Source organism: Ovis canadensis, chromosome 6 (assembly GCF_042477335.2).
Source record: "Ovis canadensis isolate MfBH-ARS-UI-01 breed Bighorn chromosome 6, ARS-UI_OviCan_v2, whole genome shotgun sequence".
NCBI classification, from domain to species: domain Eukaryota; kingdom Metazoa; phylum Chordata; class Mammalia; order Artiodactyla; family Bovidae; genus Ovis; species Ovis canadensis.
In genome coordinates, this window is record NC_091250.1 from 116,313,873 (window position 1) to 116,334,860 (window position 20,988).

General features: G+C 38.3%; 1 protein-coding gene across 14 annotated transcripts in view; it reads right to left on the minus strand.

The window, feature by feature from the left end:
• Positions 1–20,988, minus strand: part of WDFY3 (WD repeat and FYVE domain containing 3) — a 281,120-nt gene that overhangs the window by 239,690 nt on the left and 20,442 nt on the right. For all 14 annotated transcript variants that reach the window (XM_069594602.1, XM_069594596.1, XM_069594599.1 and 11 more), the window contains exon 2: positions 11,020–11,113. The gene's annotated coding sequence lies outside the window, so the exon portion shown is untranslated. The remainder of the gene's footprint in view (positions 1–11,019; positions 11,114–20,988) is intronic.

A 20,988-nucleotide genomic window follows, 5' to 3' on the forward strand; every position in this document is an offset into this window, starting at 1 on the left:
CTGTTGTTTGAAAAAAAGTATAAAAGAAACCTTGGGGATGGTTGGGAAATTTGGATATGGGCTAGATTTAAACATGACAGTATGGGATGATTATTATTTTCTAATATGTGATAAAGATACAGTAGTCAGAGGGAAGAATGTCCTTATTTCTAGGAGGTGCATGCTGAAGTATTTACAAGTGTGAAGCATCATAATGGTTCAAATTACTTTCAAATGGTTCAGTGATGCCTCACTCCTCTGTGAAATATATACAAACACAATGAGAGTGCAAGTGGCAAAACACTGGTAATTGTTGAATTAAGGTTAAAGGTATTTGGATGTACACTGCATTCATTCATTGAGCTTTTCTGTACACTGTAAATTTTCAAAACTCAAAGTTCAGTTTAAAAGGAAGGACACAAAGCCACTGGACAGTCTCAACTTGCTTTCAGATTTCTAGTATTTTTGTTAGACCAGAAGTAAGAAACTTCCCGCTGATCTACAAAGGGCTAACTGATAAATATTAGATTGGTTTACTACTCCAGCCAGGTTGTAAGAAGGATATACAAAATTATCATGGTTTCTTTCTCCTCTAAAAACATTAGACTTCCTTGGTGGTCCAATGGTTAAGAATCCCCCAGCTGATGTAGCCAAAACAACAACAAAAAAAATTAAAACAAATGTATTTTATATTAATACTTTAAACATAAAACCATGTGATTTTCTGTTGTTACCAAAGATGAAAATTATGGTTGTACTGTACAAATCTTTTCTTAAACCATGGGAGTTTACTGTCACAATCAGAACATCATATACCAAGGTAAACAAATGGGTAAAGGATCAAACTATATATTTCTAATTAAAATCTGTGAATTATTTGCATATATATTACACAATCTCATATATGGTCTTCACTTTTCTGTTAATTATGTGGTAGATACTTTCTTATTCTTAAAACGTTCAACCACTCTTAAAGGTCCTGCTCTTAGGTAAATCATACAGAAGGAAGTATAATAAACTAAAAGAAAATATAAAAAAGAATGGCTAAGGCCATGGTTCTATGCTTCTTTAAAATTAAGCTACAAGATATGACTTGTGAAAGACATGAAAAATTAATTCATTTCATTAATAGACTATTTTCCACTATTAAATGAGACTTGAAACTCCCCATTCCGGACTCAAACTATTAACTGTGGGAAATAAGTTTGCCACAAAGTCCCTACATTTACAAAGGTAAGAAAAAGCAAGGAACTAACTCAAATCAATAACCTTGAAATGTAACTAAAATCTCAAAAATGTTCTTGTGGATAACGGATTGCTTCAGTTACTAAAGATATTTATTTTCTTCCTACACACAAGCCCTTGGAGAATCTGCCCTTTCCCCACTCACTGAAAAGGCAATGCTATCGTGAACACATAGCTGGGCTGTTTGAACGACTGCACGGGTGTTAGGCATCGTTCATAACGTGAGACAAATGAATCCTCTCTCTTAGCAAGTTAGAATTTAGAATATGAGAACCAGGATAATTAGCTGTGGGGGCCGAGAGCTTGCTGAACCTCACACCCACAACTGACCACTGCATGTTAAGAAAACAGAATAAACCATTTGGTAGAGAGACACAAAAACAAGAATATAAGCAATTCCGGAAAAAGAAATGGTGAATAAATAACCAAAAAAATTCCAGTTTCCCGGAAGCCCAGCTGCCCTTCCTGTACTTGAGTTCTATAGTATCTGATACTAGATAATTGTTCTCGACATAATCCTAAAAAAAAAAAAAAAGATAAATATGGACTTCTATGTAGGTACAAAATGTGCAAAGGAAATCACTAAGTAAAATTAGCATACTAAATATCAAAAATATGGTTAGGACACAGCAAAGCCTAGGATTCAATTACTTAAAAATCAATAGATTCTTTCCCCAAATAGAATATTAAGTTTATACAAGGTCACCTGAGAAGACAGAACAAATTTTCTGCTCCAAACATTTATTGATATGTATTTTCTTACTTTTCTCAGCAATAGAATATTTGACGGCTATGGTTGATATAATGAACATTCACAGACTACTGTCTTCAAATAGAAATTTGAATATTATAAGAATGCTTCACAGTCTTCCAGGGAAAAGAATTGAATGATGTCTTTCTTCATGTATAAGAGAGGCAGGATAGAAGAGCAGGTGAGTCTGAGCCCTGGTGTCAGACTCCTACATTTAAATCCTGGTTGTGCCATTTCTTAATCTTGTGGCCTTTGGCAAGCTACTTCTCCTGCTTGTTTCTAACCTATAAAATTAGTATAATAATAGAAGCAAACTCACAGGAGTGTTACAAAGACTAAATGATGTCATATATGCAAAACCCCTAAGAAACAGTAAATGTTATTATTTTCATTATTATTCAGGGAAAGGGATGTTTTATTATACCCGTGATGTATAAAACTGAGTTCCTTGAACAAGGCCATTCTTTAGCAGGCTTAGGAAAGGAAAAACATCAAAATGTATGATTCAAAAACCAGGGGAAGGACCTCCTTGGCAGTCCAGTGGTTAGGGCTCCTTCCAACGAAGGGTGTGTGGGTTCAACTGCTGGTCAGGGAGCTAAGATCCCACAGCCTTCCACCAAAAGGTAAAACAGAAGCAATATTGTAACAAATTCAATGACGACTTTTAAAAATGGTCCACAAAAAAGAAAAAAATCTTAAAAGAAAAAAAAAACCTAAAAAAAAAGGGGAGATAAAGATAAGTCCACATTTGAAAAGCATATAATCTCTTTATTAGGGCCTCTGTACAATAAACTAAGAGTTAATTCTTTCATGGGGGATACAGTTTGTCTTTGGATAAAAGCTTTTATAAAAGCATTCCTTCAACAACCTCTTACCACAAAAGGAAGCCCGACTTTTCCTGAATGCTCACTCAGATACAGCAAAACACAAGATAATCTACTCTTGTTAGAGGAAGGCAAAAATCTTTAGATTTTTTTAATTATAAAATATTTAAAAAAATAAACCAACTACTAACTCTGCTGTCATAAAGTGCAGATTCTGACTGGTTCAGAAGTAACTACAAAAATTCATTGCGGGGGAGGAGGGGATTGGGGCTAGGCAATTATACAGTTAAGAAAAAGCTAGTGATACTATAGAGAGAGAAATAGTTCTTACACCATGAACACATGACACAGAGTTTGCTTCCTACAAAACATGCATTACAACCAAACATAACAGCCAAATGAAAGGTCAAAAACTATTTCGATGGAAACAAGGAAAAGAAAAGAAGGAGGGTGGAAGGAAGAAGAGAGAACACTGTTACAAATAATTTCAGCAATCTGGAAGGCAAAAGAACTGAAACATCATAATATATATTTAAAAACCCAAAATGATTATGCAAAAAATTAAAACAAACAAACAAACAACTGAGGTGGAACACAAGACCAACAGGATTATGTCCTTTATGAGACTAGGAAAAAAACAGGCAAGCCTTCTCCCACTCCTTTCGCCCAGGTCAAAACAAAACAAAGAACAGAGTGGCTGGTAGTTAAAGTTTAAAAAGAAAATGAAAATGAAGTTGACATCCTAGTGTTCCTAATTTTGTGGGGGAAAAAAAAAATATATATATATATATGTGTATATATATGTATTTAGTGACTACAAAACCTCTCTTCAAGACCTCCAGCAAAAACGGCATACCCACCTCCTCCATGACCTTTTTTCTCTTCTTTCAAGTCAATAATTTTAGTGATGGCTCAAAACTCACAGCCATTTATGTAAACTCTATTCTACTTTTCAAAAATAAAGTCTATATGCTAATAAAATACATAATCAACTGAATACTATCGGTTCCATATTATCATTAACAAGACATCATTTTGCTTGTATTCTAACCTTCAAAAACATAAGTAAAAATAACTTAAAGCCAATGCTTGTACCAAGAAATGGCAACTAACATGAATTTAGCTTTTACTTACTATGTGCCAGGCACAGTAGTAAGCACTTTAGTATTATCTCATTTAACCCTTACAAAAGTAAAAGTGTTAGTTGCTTAGTTGTGTCCAACTCTTTGCAACCCCACAGACTGTAGCTCCAGGCTCCTCTGTTCATGGAATTCTCTAGGCAAGACTAGAAACTCATCTAACAGATGAGGACACAAGAAGAGAAATTAAGAAATTTGTACTAGGGCAAACAGCTGTAAGCAATGAAGCCAAGACCTAAACCAGGAAATATGACCAAGTTTGGAAACTGAATACATATTACACACTGCAGTTTTGCTCTCATATCTGCTTTCAATATTTCATACAATTTTTAAATCATACTGTTAATAAAGACATGCATGATTTGACCTCAAAACAGGAGCTAAATAAGGATATTCAGGATCAAAATAAACTCAACTGATATAGTCATAGAAACTGATGTAGTCATAGACAACAAACCAAAAGTCTAAGAACAAAAAGAGAAGTTTCACACCACATGTTAGAGCATGCTTAAAATGATTCGTATTTCTAAGTCCCAAACTTTAAGTATCATTTCTTAAAGAAAAACTACATTAAATTTTTAAATCCCAATACTCCAATGAGTAGTGCTACTTTACTTTTCAACTTATTTTTTCTGATTAAACAAACTTTTAAAATATTATAATGTAAGTTTCACATTAAGTGTATCTGCACTTTTTATTATGCTTTGAGTTCCCTTTCTTGAACTTTTTAAACTCTCTTAATACATATTTCTAGAAAGAATACATTCTATAGACTTTCAATAGTGGGCAACAATCTTGTAAACTATAAAAACACTACACTATTTTTTGAGTCTAAAGCCCAAAATCTGGTCATAAATCTATCTATTCTCAGACAAAATTAAGACATAAAGGCAGCAAATTATAAACAAAACTCTTAGCTCAACGTCCTCATAATGCAAAATCATAAGAGCTTAAGTTTAAAACTTCCTCTTTGCCATAATCAACGCAATAGAACTGTTCTAAGCAAAGAACATTACCATTTGTTCAACTATGAAAGCTCACTCCCCAGTCTACTCTACGTGATCAAAAGGAAGTTTTAAATTGAAAATTTTGTATTGTTTTTATTAAACTACATCCCACTAACAAGTAAAAAGGGCTATCACATAGAAGGCCTATTGAATTCAGACTCATGAGAGGACTTCAACTTCCAAGCCTACTGAGATTTAAAAGTCTCATCATTCCTAATAACTAAACCAAAATAATCTGTATTTATAGTAACTCATAAATAATTATAATTTAAAAACATAAAATCCAGTCACATAATCAGATGCTTTAGAAGTACAATCTACTCTAATGGAGTTAAGACCATCTTTTCTCAATGAATTTGACATTTTCTTAGACTAAATTTACTAAAATATTTTATTCCATGTGCTAAATACATGCATACGCACATACACACCCACCTTATATTAACTAGTACTGATAAAGTCAACTAGGTCAAATTTCGTTTCCAGAAACAACTATACTGCCTTGCAAAACAAAGATTACAAAAATGAATCCATAATAATACTTTTCAATTACTTCTCCATCAATATAAATATTGAGAACTGCTAGCTGGTAAATGAAGTTTATATGACTGTGGGACTACATTGTATAAGTGGGCATTTCCCTTAACCGATTTGGTATACTAAGTATTCTCACAAATGCTGGATAATTTCTCACACTTTATAACCTAGTTGCAGAAAGTGACCACAGAAAAGCTAACAAAATTAAAGTAATCTTAATAAACAACGATTTCCTACTCTTCAATATTTTAGGGAAATAAAGATAGGCCTTTGGATATTGTACGAGAAATAGCAGGTTAACAACTCAGCAAAGCGTAGACAGGTACCCCTTGAATCCTACATAGGATAAGAAAATAACAAATTTTATGAAAGGAAACAGAATTAATTCCTTTTTGCTTAAAAAAAAAAAAGGAAATGATAAGAGTTACATTTCTCCTTTTTTTAAGGGTCAGGGCGTACTTTTTTATTACAAAACTATATGGCACAAAGGGGATAAACTTATGCTTAAAGACTAAAGTGTCCTGAATAATATTAAAAAATTTATGTATCTTTCCTCTTAGCATTATTTTCTTCTTTCTTCATTCTTGTATATCAGTACTATGCAGGGAGTTTCAAAGTGGCTTCCAATGACCTCCCGTCCAGGAACCCACATCCCTGTGTAATCCTCTCTCCTTGAGAGAGATATATAGAGAGAGAGTGTGTAAGTGTGTCTGAGTGTGTTTGTGTCCGTGTGTGTGTGCATGCACACACATGTGCGCACTCAAACATTCACCTGAGTCTGACTCTTTGCAACCCCATGGACTGTAGCCCACCAGGCTCCTCTGTCCATGGGACTTCCCAGGCAAGAATACTGGAGTGGGTTGCCAATTTCGTTCTCCAGGTGACCTTCCTGACCCTGGGATTGAACCCGAGTGTCCTGTGTCTCCAGCGCTGGCAGGCAGATTCTTTCCCACTAGGACCACTTGGGAAGCCCTCTCTCCTTAAGTGTGGACTGGACCTAATGACTCACTCCTAGGAAAGAGAATAGGGGAAAAGCGATGGGTTGCCACTTTAAATTACAGTTAAATTACAAATGGGTTGCCAGTTTAAATCACAAAGTGAAGTCGCTCAGCCGTGTCCGACTCTTTGCGACCCCATGGGCTGTAGCCTACCAGGCTCCTCAGTCCATGGGATTTTCCAGGCAAGAGTACTGGAGTGGGTTGCCATTTCCTTCTCCAGAGGATCTTCCTGACCCCAGGATCGAACCCGGCTCTCCCATATTGTAGGCAGATGCTTTACCGTCTAAGCCACCAGGGAAAATCACAAAACCAAACAAAAAAATAAAAGGCTCATGTGACAAGAACCAGTAGGCTGCTGGCAAACAGCCGACATAAGGAACTGGGGCCTTACGATGGACAACCAATGAGGAACTGAACACAGCAATAGCCCTGTGACTAAGCTGGAGGCAGATCTTCCCCTGGGGCTTTCAGATGTGACCACAGCACTGGTAGACACACGTGCAGAATGCAGCTCTGCCAGAGACCCTGAGCCAGAGGGCCAGCAAACTACACTCACCCCAAGACCTGAGAGATAACGTTTGATGTTTTAAGTCACTGAGCTTTGGGGTAATCTGTTACGCAGTGCTAAGGGTTGGACTGTGTCTGCTCAAAACTCATACGATGAAGCCTAACTCCCAGCCCCTCAGAATGTGACCTTATTTGGAGACACAATCTTTATAGGGGTAATCAAGTTAAAGTGAGGTCATTAAGCATCTGCCTGCCAAGCAGGAGACCTGAGTTCAATCCCTGGGTAGGGAAGATTCCCTGGAGAAGGAAATGGAAACCTACTCCAGTATTCTTGCCTGGAGAATTCTATGGACAGAGGAGCCTGGTGGGCTCCAATTCATGGGCTCGCAAAAAGTTGGATACCATAGCAACTAAACAGCAACAGCAAACACGGGGTAACCTTACAAAACGAAGAAATTTGAACAGAGACAGACACACATAGAGGGAAGATGATGTGAAGAGACATGGAGAAAAGGAGGCCATCTACAGGTCAAGGAAAGAGTCCTGGAACAGATCCTTCCCTCACTCATCTCGGAAGCGACCACTCCTGCTAACACCTGGACTGCAGACTTCTGGCCTCCAGACTCTGAGACAATGAATTTCTGCTGTTTAAGCTACTCAGTCTGTGTTAATTTATTGTGGCAATCTTAACAAATTAATACATGTAGCAAAAGAGAACTAACAGACATAGTGAATTCAAAATAACTTTTATTGACAATACCAAAATTAGCCTCAATAGGACCCAAGTAGATGGCCGAAGTTTCTAAGTCTTTACTCTGAAAAAAAGACATGAGGTCATAATAGAGGATCTTGGACCACAGAATTTTTTAAGTTAGCTGGGACTCCTACAATCATAAATCTAATTGACTCATTTCAAAAATTGTCACTGCTGCTGCTGATATGCCAGAAACTATTCTGAACACTTAACATACATTAATTCCTCACAAGAACACCCTGAGGTCCCACTATCATCAATTGTCATTTTTAAGATGAGGAAATTGATGTCTAGAAGTTAAGGTCATACAGCTGAAAAGGAGCCAGGATTCAGCAAATTAAAGTACAGAAAGAATGGGGCTTCCCAGGTGGCACACTGGTAAAGAAGCCGCCTGCCAATGCAGGAGATATAAGAGATGTGGGTTTGATCCCTGGGTTGGGAAGACCCCCTAGAGAAGGAAATGGCAACTTGCTCCAGTATTCTCATCTGAGAAATTCTTTACAGCATAAAAAGGAAATGATGCTATAAAAACATTGCCTGGAAAATTCCATGGACAGAGGAGCCTGGTGGGCTACAGTCAATGGGGTCACAAAGAGTTGGGCACAACCGAGCACACACACAGAGAATAAGTGACTTATCTCTAATCATAGTTAGTAGTTGCTGCTGCTGCTGCTGCTGCTAAGTCGCTTCAGTCGTGTCCGACTCTGTGCGACCCCATAGACGGCCTCCCACCAGGCTCCCCTGTCCCTGGGATTCTCCAGGCAAGAACACTGGAGTGGGTTGCCATTTCCTTCTCCAATGCATGAAAGTGAAAAGTGAAAGGGAAGTCACTCAGTCGTGTCTGACTCTTAGAGACCTCATGGACTACAGCCTACCAGGCTCCTCTGTCCATGGGATTTTCCAAGCAAGAGTACTGGAGTGGGGTGCCATTGCCTTCTCCGAGTTAGTAGTTGAGGTGAGCCTAAACCAAACGGTCCTTTCTTCTACCTTCAAATCTTTCCTCAAAAAGTTAAATAGAAAAGGCTTTTCTTTCACTTGCTATATTCAATCTTTGTGACACTGCTACCTTAGAAATATATATATATATTTGGCTATTAATCTCTATCTGCGCTCCTCCCCTAACTACACAGTTACTCATTTTTCTTTTCTACTCCCTGAACCTTAAAGCACTGTCGTTCAATTCCTAATGCTTTTCATGCATCTGGGTTAATCATTTTTATATACTGGAACCCAAGACTTCACTTGTGCAGAGTTTGGAAATACAGCTTTAGCTTAATATTTGATCCAATTAAAATACAAATATACCTGGAAGGAGCACTACTGTACCATATTATCAGTCATCTACATTTTAGTAAGAACATGTCAGCTCCTTTTCAGAGAAACAAAGATCGCAAAACAGCCAGTGCCAACTTTTCCAGGGAATCAGAGTTTCTTTTCTGGACTATCTGGGATTAGGTGCTTAAGAGTAAGCCTTTTTCTGGGAGTTTGAATTACAAGATACAAGTGCAAACAGATATAAATCGTGGGCAGTATGGTGACCGTGCTTCCATGAGAGAGTTCAAATGTGAAGAAAGCCGAACGAAAGCAGAGTGAGATGGGTGTGCAAGAGAGGCATACTGCTGGAGAGACGCCTGACTGCATTTGCTTCCTGGGTTCTCTTTGCACAGCCCAGCTGTCCCTGGGTCCTTCTGTGTGCCCTGGGACACATCCACAAGTCTGATAACATCCCCTTTCTGCATTTTACTTGAACTGAGTCACGTGCAATCAGTAGAGAACTCACATGATCAAAAAGATAACCTCTCTACAGCTGAAGAACATCACTGAAGGACTAGGAACCTTCCATGTAAAATACAGCACCATGGCTACAAACACAAGAACTGACTGGAAGAAGCCAAGGTTTAAACAGCTGTATGGAAGGCTTCCCAGATATTGGTGGAACAGGGAAAAGGAGCTGTGATTTGGAAAGACCCTATGCCCTGTTGTTCTAGTAAAGAATATTCCATCAAAAAATATATATATATATCCCATAACCTACATACTTGCTAGTGGGTATGTAAATTATGAAAGCCATTTTAGATATCAATTTGGAAATATCTAGAGAAGGTGAAGATGCAGATTTCACACAATCCAGCAAGTTTACTACTAGGTGGCTACTATGGACTGAAACGTGTTCCCCCCAATACTCACATGTTGAAGCCTTTACTCCCAACACGACCAAACCTGGAGACAGGGTCTTTGGTAGATCATTTAGGTTAAATGAGATAATAAGAGTGGGGCCCTAAACCAAAAATGATAAGAAGAGGTTAAGGAAGCTCTCCAACTGGTTCTCCTTCTCTCTGCCTTGTGAGGACGAAGCTAGACAGAGACCACCTGCACGTCTGGAAGAGAGCCTGTACCAGCGTCCAATCATGCTGACTACCTGATCCTGACCTTCCAGCCTCCAGAACTGTGAGAAAATCAATTTATGCTGTTTACAAACTACGATAAAAATTAAAATTTTTCAGTAACAACAGAGCAAAGTAAAATACTAAAACTCTGGCAACTAGGTAGTGAAAGTATTCAAGTGCCTCACAATATAGCTCATTATTCAATCTAGTCACTCAGAGTTGCTACAAAACAATGAAGAGTTCCAAAGCCTGTGCTTACAACTAGATTTTCCCAGGATAAAAAGGAAATGATGCTGCAAAGCTTAATTTTATTTTATGTAGATGTCTACAATAAAAGTATAATGCTTTAAAGCCAGGATTGAAACTGAAATATAATTGATTCTAATATATTCTCTTTTTCTCTTTCCTTTTTTTCCTTTCTTTTTTTCTTTTTGGTGCATAAAACAAAGTTATCCAGGAAAGGAGGCTTGCCTCATTCACCTAATCATCAGTGGTAAAGATGGATTAAAACCCAGCCCCTTAGAGTCATAGTTCAGTGGTCTTGCTGCTGCTGCTAACTCACTTCAAACGTGTCCGACTCTGTGCAACCCCATAGACGGAAGCCCACCAGGCTCCCCCATTCCTGGGATTCTTCAGGCAAGAACACTGGAGTGAGTTTCACTTCTCCAATGCACGAAAGTGAAAAGTGAAAGTGAAGTCGCTCAGTCGTGTCTGACTCGTAGTGACCCCATGGACTGTAGCCTATCAGGCTCCTCCGTCCATGGGATTTTCCAGGCAAGAGTACTGGAGTGGGTGCCACTGCCTTCTCCGAGTGGTCTTGCTACAACACAACAATGCAGCAAAGCCCTTCCTGGCTTCTTGTTCAACAGACAAAACAATCCTAAAACTGACCTGATTTTGCGTTCTGGGCTGGCATGAACCTGCGTAGAAACAACAGGAGTGGCAGGCACTTTCTTCCTGAAGCAGATGTGGAGAAGTATTATACCTGCAATGAAAGGAAAAAAAGAGAAAACCTAGTTTATCTTCAGAATGTTTTCGCATTATGAGTAGTTCATTTCCTACTAATTTTCTTTTTACCTCATTATTTCTTGCCAATAGTTTAATGATATGACAGCATTTAAAAACAGATAAAATTTGGTATTCAAAATCCAAAGAAGAGGAACTTCCCTAGTGGTCCAGGGGTTAAGAATCTGCCTTGCAATGCAGCAGACGTGGTTTGATTCCTGGTGGGGGAACTAAGATCCTACATGCTGTGGGGCAACTAGGCCAGCCTGTTGCAACAAAGACCCCACGTGCCACAACGAAGACACAACACAGCCAAACAAATAAATATTTCAAAATCCAAAGAAGAATACAGTCATTCAAAGCTCCATCTGGTTCAGCTTCTTCATTTTACTGGTGAAGAAGCCGATATCTGGAAATGTTACTTAATGCATTAATGACAACAGTTACTTAGTGGTAGAGCTCAGTTCAGAACCTAATTCTTGACACTTTAGTCCAGTATTCATCTGTACATCATAGATCACAATGTCTCTTTTTGGAGAATTAAATATGAGCAAAAAAGAAAAAAAAATCATGTTATTTCTCTAGGAGTATTTGTCAAGCATCTGAAGATAAATGTGGTATACAGCTAAATTGATATGTTCTAAATCCAAATAAAAAACACTGCTTCCTCACCCAATAGATATAATCCAACCTCAAGATATTTAGCTTGCCTTCTATAGGATACTTAGGGCTTCTCATGAGGCTCAGTGGTGAAGAATCCGCCTGCAATGCAAGAGCCACAGAAGACATGGGTTCAATCCCTGGGTTTGATCCCTGAGTCAGGAAGATCCCCTGGAGGAAGAAATGGCAACCCACTCGAATATTCTGGCCTGAGAAATCCCAAGGAGTACAGTCCATGGGGTCGCAAAGGGTCGGACACTACTGAGTGACTATGCATGCACACACACACACCACACACACACACACACATGCACACACACACTTACAGGATATTTAACTGTTTCTTTTATTTACCATTCAGTATTTCAATATGAAAACACCAGCACCATGAATCATTCTGGTCTTTCTTAACTTTGCTCTCAACAAGTTCTTTTGTTACTCAATTACTTCTTCAATTCCAAAGCTCCTTCACTCAAAAATGAGAAGCTTGGACTAATCGTATGGGCCTTCTAACTCTTAAAATAGTTATGCCTAAGAATAGCTTCATCTTCAATGACATTTTCCTTTTCTGATCAACTATGTGTTCTGGCATGTTTGTTAATCTCTGTGATCATATTAGTACAACAGCTCAAATATCAGTAATATTGCCCTCAAATACACAGTTAATTATCATTCAAAAACCTATGGAACAGAAATCTAGCTTTGCTGTCTCACTTCTTATGAAAAAGTATTTTTTTTTTTAATCTACCTCTTTGGTGGTTTCTAAGAAAAATCCTGAATTATTTTCTCAAATCATTCATTCTGTCATTCATCCAAGCTATTACTGAGTGGCTTGTCAGATGGCAGACACAGGCTTAATGAGATTTAAGATTTTTAAATAAGATCCCTCCAGTGAAATGGTAAGTAACATTAGGAATTCAAGTGACAGTGAGGAAGTAGGCAGAAGTGATGACATGTCTCCTAAATCCCAACATCAGAATATGCCTTCACTGCTTTTTTAAAAAATACATTAACTACTGACTTCCATAAAACATGGTGTTTGTAACATGCTTTAAATTTAAAGCAAGTAATAGAATGAACCTGACTGAGCAACTGAACTGAACTGCATAGAATGAATATCCATGTACCTGCCATCCAACTCAAGAACCTAAATATAAGTGACTGGTAATGTTTCACTGATTTGCTCTTCACTCTACCCACATCTCTCAACTCTTCAGTGCTCTGTAATTGCTACCCTATATTCTGTGCTTTGTAGTTGCTGTTTTTCAGTCTCTAAGTCAGGTCCGACTCTTTGCAGTCCCATGGACTGCACCACACCAGGTTCCCCTGTCCTTTACCATCTCCCAGAGTTTGCTCGAACTCATATCCATTGAGTCGGTGATGTTATCTAACCATCTCATCATCTGCCACCCTCTTCTCCTCCTGCCCTCAATCTTTTCCAGCATCAGGCTCATATCATTCTTTTGAGTTTCAGAAAGCATACCACATACGAACATATCCTTCAACCCCGTGTTTCATTTTTTTCACTCGGTTTTATGTTTTCAAGTTGAATTCATAATGTTGCATATAGTTGTAGTTCTTTCATCTCAAGGCAGAATAATTCCACACTGTGTAAGTGAATTGAGTTATCCATTCTCTTTCCAATAGCATTTTGTCTTCTTCCAAGGTTTTGCGTTTTTGTTTTGCCATTATGAACATTACTGTTATGAAAGTTCTCATATGCATTTGTTCCACATGTGGCATAATTTCTCTTAAGGATTTGCATAGGAGTTGAGGAATATATGTATTTTGAATTTTTCATGAGGTCACCAAGTTTTCTTTTCCCTAAAGTGAGTTTAGCAATATATAATCTCACCAGCTCGCAGTTCTGTTCAGGTCAGTCGCTTGGTCGTGTCCAACTCTTTGCGACCCCATGGACTGCAGCGCTTCAGGCCTCCCTGTCCATCACCAACACCCGGAGCTTGCTCAAACTCATGTCCATCGAGTCGGTGATGCCATCCAACCATCTCATCCTCTGTTGTCCCCTTCTCCTCCCGCCTTCAATCTTTCCCAGCATCAGGGTCTCTTCCAGTGAGTCAGCTCTTCGCATGAGGTGGCCAAAGGATTGGAGCGTCAGCTTCAGCATCAGCCCTTCCAATGAACACCCAGGACTGATGTAGTTATCACCAGCACTAGGTAGTCCATATTGACCCACACGTTCTCTTCAACATTTAGTAATGCCATCCTCTTAACTTGGGGGTATAAAACCATCTAACGGTAGTCTTTGTATTTCCCTGTTGATTAATGATACCAAGCATTTCCTCAGGTTTACTGGCTAACTCATATTTCCTCTTTTATGAAATGCCTATTCATTTCTATGAGCCATTTCCACCTCAGCTTTTTGCCCTTTACTTATTATTTCATAGAAATTATGTATGTGTTTTGTATGCTGATTATTTGATTTTACCTGTTTTGAATTAATGGATACAGGCAAATATTGAGATAAAGACACAGAAGCAAAAATAGCAGGGAGCTGGACAGAACCAGAAACAATGAGCTAGAATACCAATGTTTTGCTCAGCCCATGTTTGTATTTTAACATAATCTACAGATGTCTTCAAGTATCAGAAATTTTAAATGGTATACTATTAATTCTGTTTTGTAACCTTTTGATAAAAATTCAGTCAAGAGCAAATGCTTTGATATGATTTTAGCGTATGCTAATTACAATATCCAATATAATTTCAGGTATCCATTTTATATAAATCACAATTGAGGTGACATTTTAGACAGTTCTCATTTGACTCTGACATTTTAGGTGTTTTTATTGCATGCTTTGATTGCCTCCAATTTACAGTAAATTTATTGTCAAAAGGTTGAGTCTGAATGTATATGCACATAAGTATAAAAACTGAATTTCAAAACTAAATTACATAAACTCGAACACCAGAGACCTGCATTCTAGCCTTGACTAGACAATTAGCTATACCTCCTTGGCCTCACTATGTCTTTAAATTGGTTTTATTATAACATGAAAATGTGCTGGTATTAGTAAATTCTAAGGACCTTTCAATTATACTCTTTGGCTTAAAGATCTGCAAGAAAATAATTTTTTCCAGATATCTTCCAATATTTTAGGAATCTCTTTCCAGGTGTTAAATAACAAAAAGAGTAACAGAAAGCTAAATATCTGGGGGGGGAAACTGTAACAAGCAGGGCTATAGCCCTCCTATGGCCTCTCAGGATTCTTGGCGATCACCTGACAGACAGCATCATACAGGAAGACAATCAAAAGCCACGTAATTTGAATCACTCTACAGTGCTGCCATTGATTCCTATATAATGAAAGTGAAGTCGCTCAGTCGTGTCCGACTCTTTGCAACCCGTGGACTGTAGCCCACCAAGCTCCTCTGTCCATGGGATTCTCCAGGCAAGAATACTGGAGTGGGTTGCCATTTCCTTCTCCATGACTCCGACATAAGCAACCAAAATAATTCTGGAATCACACTTACCCACTTATCTGAATCTGCACTCTTCTACTATGCCTAAACATTCTGTGTGTGCACATGTGTGCTCAGGTGTAACTACCTCTCTGCGACCCCATGGACTGTAACCCGCCAGGCTACTCTGTCCAGGGGATTCTCCAGGCAAGAATACTAGAGTGGGTTGCCATTTCCTTCTCCAGGGGATCTTCCTGACCCAGGGATTGAACCTGCATCTCCTGCATCGGCGGGTGGATTCTTTTACCACTGAGCCACCTGGGAAGCCAAACTTTCTGAAACCACTTCGAAGTCTAACTCTTTCACTTTAATACTAGCTGTTATGCCCCTCCCTACTAGTCAAGGACATTGCTCTAGTTAAGTCCCACTTCTCTTTCCTACATCATCAATTTCCTAATTCTGTCCACCCAATAAAGCAAAACCACCGGAGTATATGTGTCCATTTCTAATCATTAGAAATCAAACATCAGTGGCAAAACTTCTGACCCCACCCACACTCTCAGTTATGACCAATGTCTGATTCCCTTATCAGTGAAAGTTAAGAAAACAGTTGTCCTTGTTCTGTCTTCCAGTATTCTTTAGTACAAACTGCTCTCCAACACACCACTGAAAATTCCAAAGTCACCCATTATTGACATATATCTAGTAAAATTAAAAAACCAGTCAGATCTCCTCTTTTTTAACCTATCTGCAGCAACAGGCATGATTCATCAAGCCCTGATACACTTTCTTTACCTGGCTTTTCTCCTAGTTATTGCTGGTTTCATCCTATCTCATTGGCCACTCATCAGCTTCCTTTGCTGAATTTCTCCTTTTCTCCATGACCACTCAATTCCCACTTTCTTTCTAACCAATCAGCAAAAACTACTGGCTCTATCTACAAAATATATCCAGAATCTGACTACCCTTCATATCGCCTACCTAGCTGCTGCTGCCCCTAAGTCGCTTCAGTCGCGTCTGACTCTGCGACCCCATAGACGGCAGCTCACCAGGCTCTCCTGTCCCTGGGATTCTCCAGGCAAGAACACTGGAGTGGCTTGTCACTGCCTTCCCCGCACCTACCTGGAGACTTGGTATAATAGTAACTATCATCTTTCTCATCTCTCCCTGGGATTTTTTTCCCATAATTTATTAACTGGCCTCCCAACTACTACCCTTGACCTATTTCAGTCCTTTTTCATCAAAGCAGCCAGAGTGATCCTGATAATCTTACAAAAGTCATATTAATTAATGTAACATCTGTACCCAAAATCTCCCAATGGCTTCTCATCTCATAAATACCAAAATCTTTAAAATAGCAAAAAGGAACTTAGGTAACTGAGTTCCTCCTTGCTATTCCTTATACAGGTAGGCATCCTCCTGCCTCAGAGCTTCACACTTGCTGTCCTGCCTCAAAACTACTTTGAGATGAGTATCCCCCCCCCAACCCCGCCTCACATTCTCACTATTCTCAGATCTTTGCTCGAGGGTCTCCCATGTGAACTCTTTGCTATTCATTCTACTTATGTAACAATTCCACTCCCAGCATCCCTAATACACTTTCCTGATTTATTTCTCGCCAACGTCACTAACATTCACTTATTTCACTTCTATTCCTGCTTGTGTATTTCCTCCCTGGCAAAACAGAAAATCCACAAGGGCAAGAGCTTTGTTTTTCTTAGTGCTACATCTTCATTGCTTGGAAGGGGTGGGGCCAGCACATAGGCATTCAATAAATATTTTTTGAATGAAGAAATGAATAGTTAACACCCTTAGGGTGAAACAAGACAATCTTTCTGGGTTTACAAAAGAAAATAATCTAAATAATCAGAGGAAAATAGCTAGATTCCTGATGTGTCAATAAAAGAATCATCGGAGTATTTCTTCAACAGGTAAGAGATAACAATTCAAAGACTTCAGGAGATGTAGCCAACACTTCCATAAACCTACAGCAACCACAGTAAATGGTTCCCCTCCCCTGGCTGTCCACAGGGTGAGATTTATTTCCCATCTATTACCATATTCAACAATGGTTAGTGTGCAGAGCCGCAACACCAACATGTAGGAAAATATTATAAAAATGTTCATTCCAAACTTGTTCCAGACAAAGAACTGAGCCCTTTATAAATAAGAAAAGCCTAAAAATACAGTACAGATATTTTTTAAGTGCTTCAAATATTTTGTTTGGAAATAATTTCAAATGTACAGAAAAGCTCCAAATACAAGAATACAAAAATAAACACTCAGACTCAGTCACCAATTGTTAATGTTACCTTGTTTTATCATTTGTCCTCTTTTCTTGCACTTTCTTTCCCTTCACATAGACAGACTCAAGCTGTTTTTCCCCCCTCCTAAAGCAACTGAGGATGAATTATGTATTTCATGGCCCTTTGCTCCTTTGCTTCACTGTGCATTTCCTGACAACAGAGATATTCTGTCATAACCGAAGTACAGTTCTCGTCAGTAATTTGAACATTGCTGTTGTTCAGTGGCTCAGTCGTGTCCAACTCTTTGTGACCCTAAGGACTGCAGCACGCAGGGCTTCCCTGTCCTTTACCGTCTCCCAGAGCTTGCTCAAACTCATGTCCATCGAGTTGGTGATGCCATCCAACCATTCTGTCCTCTGTCGTCCCCTTCTCCTGCCTTCAGTCTCCCAGCATCAGGGTCTTTTCTAATGAGTCAGCTCTTTGCATCACGCGGCCAAAGTACTGGAACTTCAGGTACAGCATCAGTCCTTCCAGTGAATATTCAGGATCGATTTCCTTTAGGATGGACTGGTTGGACATCCTCACAGTCCAAGGGACTCTCAAGAGCCTTCTCCAACACCACAGTTCAAAAGCATCAATTCTTTGGTGCTCAAATTTCCTTATGGTTCAACTCTTAAATCCACACATGACTACTGGAAAAACCACAGCTTTGACCATATGGACCTTTGTTGGTAAATTAATGTCTCTGCTTTTAATATGGTGTCTAGGTTAGTTAAAGCTTTTCTTTCAAGGAGAAAGCATCTTTTAATTTCATGGCTGCAATATCTGCATTTAAGATCAGTACTCCAACTTATTTCAGTTGACCCAATGGTATAATTTTATAGTATTTTTCTCTGCATCTGGTATATAATCTAGTCCAGGGCCAGGTTCTACGGTTAGTGGTTATCTTTCTTAAGCTGCCCATGATTTCAGTCTTCATTTTTTATGATTTTTTTTGTTTAAAGAATATAAACTACTCCCCTTTTTATTAAGCAGAATGTTCTTCATGTGGGGTTTGTCCAGTGGTTCCTCCAGACTCATGTTACATAGTCTTGGCTGGAATACTACATAGATGACATTGTATCCCTCGGGGCATCATATCTAGATTCACCAGGATTTCACCAATATATATTACCCCTATTTTATACCTTGTATATAATGTGTGGGGAGACATCTGCTTCTCACCAATATTTCTCCCTAGATTTTGTTATGATTCTTATCTGTCATTTACTATAAGGCTGTAAAATGATGATTTTTCTCCCTCTAGGATTTAGAATTCTACTATAAGCAAGAGACCTCCCTTCTCTATTTATTCATTTATTTATCAGTTTATTAACATTATGGATAACAAATTGCTATTTTTAATGATTCACAGTTCATTATTATACTAATTTGATGACTGAGAAAGTAGGACCTCCAACAGGCTTGTAACATGCTCCTATTTTTTTTCGAAAACATCTTCCTATTTTCTTGCTTAAAAAAAAAATACAAAGATACAGATTCATCTGGTATATACTCTTGTAATAAGCCATTCCTCTGAGAAACTCCAGTTCCTTTGTGTTGGGAATAAGATTAATATCAGAGACCACAATGGGGAGTTAGCTATGCCCACTGTTCTTTATCTTTTTCTTGGACAGAACTACTATGAAATACATGCATATAAATATATATAGACACATTTGTTCATACACACATACCCATGTACACATACACATACTGGTTTCAAAAATAATACATTCGCACTGATACCTTCAATTTCAATCCATACCCACAGGATTCATTTTTGCCTTCTCTCAATCCGTATGGGTATGTCCCTCCTTCCTCAGGTCCTAGCTTCAAAAACCTGAAAACATTGACTCAATCCATAACACACTGAAAGATTAACCAGGGTTACCTATTTAGCCACAGAAAATAAACGCTATAGGAAAGGGTTCAAGATTTGTGTGTAATCCCTCCCTCTTACCTCCACCCAAGCTGAGAGTAAATACGTCAAAAGATTACTTAGATTCACACTTTCTTCCAAAATGTATCTATAGATTCAATGCAATGCCAATTAAAACTCAGGTAGCTTTTTTGGGGGAGTGGGGGTAACCGTCAGAATTCTAAAATTTACATAGCAAAGCCAAGAAACTAGAATAGCCAAAACAATTTCAAAACAAAGCAAAACTGAAGTACTCATATTACATATTATGTGATATCACAAGATTTATTATAAACCCACAGTAATAAAGACAGTGTGGTACTGGTGAAAGAATAGAAACCTAAATCAATGGAAAAGAAGTGATTTCGGAAACAGATGCAAACATATATGATCAATTGATTTTTGACAAGGATCTCAAGCGACTGAATGGTGAAAGGAAAAACCTTCACCAAACAGTGCTAGAACAATCGGGCATCCACATGCAAAAATCCAAAACAAAAGAATCTCAACCAACCCGTATCACATCACATCCAATCCTGAACCCAAAATGTATCACAGACCTAAATGTAAAACCTTAAACTTCTATTGTGACTTTGGGTTGGGCAAAAAAAAATCTAATAAGATATAAAGCACAAACTGTGAAAGAAATTAACTGGAGAAACTGGATTTTATCAAATTAACTTCTGTGCTTCAAATGACACTGTTTCAAAAATGAAGACACAAACTGGGAGATGGTGGTTGTGAAACAAATACCAGATAAAAGACAAGTATTTCCAAAACATATAAAGAACTCTTTATTACTCAATGGTAAACAAGTAGCCTAATTTTAATAAGAGCAACAGATGTCAATACATCTAAAACAAAAAAAAAAGATGTAGATGGCAAACAAGCAGATGAAAGGGTATTAATGTCATTATTCATGAAAAGCAAACAAAGACCATGATTTCACTTCTCTCAAATATATACCTAGAAACGGAATTTACAGCTCATAAAGAATAAGTTAAACTGTATAGAAATTAACCAACTATTTGCTTAAGTGGCACTACCATTTTATCAGCGAAGTATGAGAGGAAACTCCACACCTTCATTAATGCTAACATTGTGAAACTCGATTCTTAGCCATTCTAGTGAGTGTATGGTATTAATAGTCTCACTGTATGGTTTTAATCCACGTTTCCTTGATGATTAGTGATGCTGACTGAGCATCTTCTATGTACTTGTATCTTTCTATGTGTAATGTACTGACCATTCATATGTCCACGGTGAAATGTCAGTGCAAATTCTTCTCCATTTTTTGATAGGGTTCTTTGTCTTATTAAGTTATGAGAGTTCTTCAGATACTCTGGTTCAAATGTTTTGCTGGATACATGTTTGGCAAGTACTTTTCCCTGCCTTTGACTAGACTTTCCATTTTATTTTTTTAACGGTTCAGCATGTTCATTTAGGGAGAAGGCAATGGCAACCCACTCCAGTACTTTTGCCTGGAAAATCCCATGGACGGAGGAGCCTGGTGGGCTGCAGTCCATGGGGTTGCAAAGAGTCGGACATGACTGAGTGACTTCACTTTCAC